Raw genomic sequence first — 6,000 nt, 5'->3', positions numbered from 1 at the left:
TATTGCAGTTTCCATTGCCCAGTAATATTGTCGGCGTAAACGTGTCACTTTTCACAGAAGGCGCTCGTACACCAAAAGGCACCGCAGTACCGCATGTTGGGACGGGTGTTCAACTCATGCGACATGTTGAACTTCCGCAACCTCGAAACACGAGCAACAACACAGGCTAAAAACGCACTCGGGCTGCTGGGAGCGTCTGGCCTATCCTCACGGTGACGTCACGCAAGCCTGCGCGGGTGAGGTCTCTCTCTGCACTCTTCTCCTCTCTTGTGTCTTCGCGGGCCGCGGGAAGTTTAAAAGATGCGCTTTCAATTGGCGATTGCTCTGGTGTTTTCGCAATAATCGTAAACATAACTTCACAGACCTGACCAACAATGAGCCTACTTCAGTACAATGGAAGGTGAGCAAGTTTGAAAACCACTGCAGTTTCCCTTTAAGGCAGTTATGAACACCTGCAAACTAATGCAACATGAAAAACCTTCTTAACATTTGAAACAAATTGCACTCACTTGCGGTTTCTGCGTGGTTTCTGCGTACAAGTTCGTGAAATAAATATATATAACTAGATTATTAAGTCCGAAGTGCACAAATGAGCGCGTGCCGCAAGCTGGCGCTCACAGGCAGCTGCAACACAGTTACTGGGGTCTCTCCAATTTTGCTCACATGCAGTCAAGATCAACTCAGTGAACAGAGAAAGCTGCGAAATTTCATAACGACGGCACCCAACTTAAGTAATGCTCAGGATGTCCGTCTAAATAGCCCCATGAGAAATGTTTTCACGTTCATAAAGCAAGAAAGCTTGTTTTGGATCGCTGATCGGGATACACTCTTAGAAGTGTATGGCAAACATCTCCCAGACGAGTTCATAGCTAAACATCGAAACAAACCATTGCTTTTTTAATGTGGAGACAACAAAAAATAGATACAACTGCCATAAAGCTGTCATTTGCCTTTGCTGAGGTCGTTCACTGGTTTGGCCTGGACATTTTACAATACTCATTAAAGTTTGTCATAACAGTCGGCAGCATAGTCCAAAGATGTACTAGTAAATGAGCGAGCACAATAAGGACCCGTATGGCAGCTCAGAGCTCCCTGGGAAAGGTAGCAGAGCCGTGGCGTGGCCTTGCAGCCTTTGCGGCCGCCGCAGCCAGAGTCACCGAACTTTTCTCCAAGACTCCACTTGTACCCCTTCTCTTTCAGCGCCCCGTTACAAAGCGTAAATTTCATGGCTTTGTTCATCGGTGCTAAATGGCGCTGCGTTAGTTGCATGTCTGATCCTAAATCGTTTTCCAAGGCTAGCTTACTGATCCAAGTGCTGCTGAAATGGAGATTGCCGTTCCTCGGGATTACCTGTCATCTTTGCCCAGATGCGTTCTGCAAAAGCGTTTGCCAACCCTATGTACATTTACAAAACCAGGTCCAAAGCCGTACACAGTGCAGTTACTGCCGTAGTCTTTCTAATTCTTTATAGGCTAGAGCGTTTTCTCTGAATGCACATAAAAAAACAGACATCAAGCGTAACCGGCACCTGGAAATCAATTTTGGATGATTTATTTTTGTAGGAAACATAGTACTGATTATTCCTTTTCCTTGTATTTATTTAAGAATTTGTGTTCTCCGCAATATTATTCGCAGCCCACACCCCAGCTTCGCCAATTAATCCCCAAAAAGGATTTTGCTAAAGCAAACTAGCCAGCAACCCAACAGACAAGATAAATGGTATATAAGCAGGTTATGTGAAGTGTCAGTTGCCCTTTAGTTACAATGAATGCTCTGCTAGCGGCGTCCAAGTTTACTTGGATCACTGGATGCACATAGGAGCATTGAAATTTGGCACCACATCTCCCAAAAACGATTTCCGCTCTTCTTGCGCACCTAGCACTTCCTGCATACGATATGACTGTGGGGACTCACAGGCTTCAGCTGTGGTGGTGTAATCGTTAGAGGTGTCACTCTATCATCTTTTCTACATCTTAGCGGCCAGCAGCAGCTAGCGTAGTATCATTCTTGTTACAAACTAGCAATTATCTTGTGAATTTGTTTGGTCTTTGCCTGTGGCAATGCGTACGCCGCCTTCAGGAATTGTTTCGGGCGCATTCGGATAGCACCAATAACTACTGAATATTGAAAAGAAATAACTGTAAACCAATTCAGGTAGAACTACGCAATACCTACTGACAATGCTCCAATTAACTTCGTTATTACCGCGAGAAATTGTCGTCTTTTACCCTTTCAGGAAAATATGACCTCCTCGAATGGCACGGCTGCAGGCAGGCTCAGAAGTGTTCTGGAGAGACCAAAGACGTGGGATACAATTCCAGATCTTTCAGTTTTTCTTCTCTTCTAGTGACGACCCTTCGCCCGAAGAACTTAATCGAAGACAGACAAACACAGAAGAAAGCCAGCGGTGTGCAATCGCAGAAGAATAACAGTATTATAGAACGCTAGACCACGCCACAAGGCATCCGTCGACGAGCACGCCGGCCGCATCTGCGTCTCAATGATTTTCGCACTCCTATAGGAGCCATACAGGGCTTGAAGCTGTGCTGGCGCTGGTCGCATCGCTAGCCGGAAAAAAAATAAAGCTTTCATCAACTGAAATATACTCCGAACGTCATCTCTCTATAATGCAATCAAGAGAACAGAACAAATACTAGGCATCGAACAACTCCCTCGTCTCCCGCTTGGACTCCCTCACTGTTCCGACGAATCTCTTGAGAGTTGATTTATCCAGCTCTCCGTTTCATTGTCTCCCTCTTGGGAGGCGCCTGCTGTCAGCTCCTTTTTTCACGCCGCTTTGTAGCTCACCGATACACACGATTATTTACTTTTTATTTTATATATTCTGGTATCAGCAGTTCGCAATTCTCGGCCGTCGACTCATGTGCTCTGAAAGCGCAACTAACGGTGAAGATCTGGATCGAAGTTACTCGGAGACACACAACACGCGAGTTCCTAGCCTCTCCCCTTTCTGGCTCTCTTTTCTTTCAAAGCGCAGAAGCATCTCCTCGCCTCCTCTTCCACACCATCGGCCATCGGAGAGATACCGAGACACGGCGCCGAAGCTGCTTTGCCCGTTGTGCCACGCTCGCTTCTGGGTGGCCATTTATTGGCCCGTAGAGAATAGGAAGCGCCGGACAGACAAAGCTGCTATTGGCTTCCCTTCACTGAGCCCCGATATCTCTTCGTGTCTTCAGCGGCATTCAAAGAGAAATACCACAGATACAGTGGTGAAACCCTCACGCTTCGAGGAAAGCGACAACAGAGCGAAATTGTTATTTTATCTCAATTTCTCTCTCACTAGAGGCAAAAAATTGAAACGAAGGCCAGTGTGAGAACTGGGCAGCGCTGCGCTAGAGGTTTGGTCCTCTGATCATCTAAGAGAGAAATCGAGGTAGGAAACATTGCAAATTACAAAAAATGATACGGATAAAACTTGTTAATCCCCTCTCCCCCCACGCCTCTCGTGTGAAAGGCCTGTCCATTAGTCAGCCTGTCTGAAGCTTGAGGGGAGGGGGGGGGGCAAAGTTAAGAGATAAATATTCCTTCTTCACTTTCATAGGAGAGGAGAAGAGGGAGAAAAGTGGAAATAGAGAATACAAAGAATGGATGGTAATTGATGTGTTGCGAGTGCAAACGTGAATACGCGGTGCTACGTGTTCTAACGTCATGGCCTTGAATGGGTAGTGAGAACTACCGGAGGGGGAATTGTCTAAAAAAAAGATTGGTGTGAATCACAGCTCGCCATTTGGATAGAGGGGTTAAGGGTGAAAACACTGGTGTTATGCGCATTGCCTTTCAGAACATGTACCCCATCAGACGCAAAAGAGTAAACCAGGCATGCCAGAAAGAAATGTTCCTCGTACTTTGAAGGCAAGCACGGAGGCGTAATTTCACACGAAGGTCAGGAGTTTATCTCGAATGCAAAAAAAGCGATCCCCCGCACTCATTCGGAATGCCGGGTTGGGTCAGAAGACATGAGTAACAAGGCTGCATGTTTTGCTTCTTACTTGCTTTATACTGTACAGAAACATTCAAAAAATAATAGAACGCCTTAGAGGAGAAGACAAGCGCTCGAGTTAACAACACAAATATTTACGGTTTCCGGGCTATACCTTCCATACGAAAGGGAGGCTGACCTTACAAGCAGGTTAACTTGAACCAAATAAAGTGCGTGCGCCTGTGGCGATGAGGCAGCCATTGACATGTTCACACAAATGTCTGCCCAGCCTAACTATGCTTTCAAAAGCTCAGACCCTTTACTTCCCCCCCTTCCTGTCATGGCCCTGTGTCATATACGCCATTCAATATAAATGCACTTCCGTCTACGGAAACCACACCGCAGAGCCAACTCGCTATTAACGGTCGGATGCACGCCACAACACGGCGGTAAGTTGTGTAACGTTCTCGCGACAATAAAAGTGTGTCCGTAGCGCACTGCGCCTTGCTTCGTAAAAGAGGTAATCTAAATCATGTAATCATGTTTATCATGTTAATTTTTGAAATTTTGCAGCACTGTAGTTGCACTCGTTCTGAACAGCTGCGTGTTGAAACAACCTTTTGAGACTTTTTTGTCCTTGTTTCGGTGCTTATAAAGAAGTAACGAACGAGTTCCTTATCACTACTCATCGTCCACCAGACGAGCGAAGTTAGTTCATTTGTCTAAAAATTGGACGTTTGCCAAGTTGTCTTCCATGGTAGTTGCTTGTTAGTCATTGGTATTTGAGGGGATAGTTCTGAATTTCGTAGATACATCATTTATTTGTTCTCCGTGCGGCCACCGCTGTATTGCTTGGCGGGTTTTGTAGTCTTCTAGTTTGTTCAAGCGCTTATAAATCTAATCTCGCTTCATGCAAAGCTATGATGCACTATTCAATAACTAGGACTTAAGGATCTACCATTTGTGTCACACTAAATTTTCCCTCTTGACTTTTAGATGTGAGTTTTCGTATGCATGTGTAATCTGCTTCACATATGCGCATCCCAACAAAATTTTTAAGTAGTCTCCAATGGCGCAGCGAAAGTCGCCTGACTTCTACTCTGGAATTGCAGAACTAATTATCACGGACTGAAAGTTAGCCGCCTGGGAAGAGTGTTGCTATTTCCAGCACCAGTCTTTAAATTTCAGCCTAGAAAAATTTGTCACATGACTCATTGAGTTTGCTTGCATCAAAGACGAGTAATAACATTAACCTTCATGTTACACCATATATAGTTACCGTGCTTGGTAGCGATAATAATCGAAATATGCTTTTTATAAGACACATGGTCGCGACGTTATTAGAAAATGGGCCCTCCTTTTACCATATCTGTACTTTTGAGTGCAACAGCAAAATTTAACAAAAGCTGCAAGAGAGAGGGAATGGCCCTTATTTGCTGGACTCAAATAAGAGACCAGCATTTAGAGAGTGGCCCATTTATTGTAAAGAACTAGGAATATAATCTCAATGTTTTCTTTTTTCGTTAAATGTAATATGTTTATGATCCGCTGTGAGGATCTTTCTACAAAACTAATATTTGACGCGGTGTCAGAGAAGGTCACTCACACTTAAAGCGTCACGTGGCTACGAACATTCGGAACTCGTTATTATGTGCGTAGAATACGTGGCAACAGAAGGCGAGAGATAAAAGCCATGTTTATATCAAAACTTCATGATTTGTATTTATACCTGTTTCAGCGACTTGACTTTTTCGATAAGCGAATAATAAGAAAATTAGTGTACCTGCATAATTACGGGGTATTTAGCGCAACAAGGACGCACACAAGAAAGAAGACACCACGGGCGCTTACTCCGTGTAATCAGGTGAACGCAGTTCACATATATAGCCTTCTCGGCAACGCGCACGCGTACAAGGTACCAAAGAAAAGACATCGATTGTAGCAATGCAGGCGTGACAGAAACGTTCGCTCAAACTGATAAAGGAAAACCGACGTGTCACTGATACAATCCGAACTAGCGTTTTTTGATATGGAAGGGTTCTAGCATTTCACGAGCCGTC

Source organism: Amblyomma maculatum, chromosome 6 (genome assembly GCF_055883805.1).
Source record: "Amblyomma maculatum isolate TAMU_Amacu chromosome 6, ASM5588380v1, whole genome shotgun sequence".
Lineage (NCBI taxonomy): Eukaryota > Metazoa > Arthropoda > Arachnida > Ixodida > Ixodidae > Amblyomma > Amblyomma maculatum.
Note: the sequence above shows the minus strand (reverse complement) of the source record.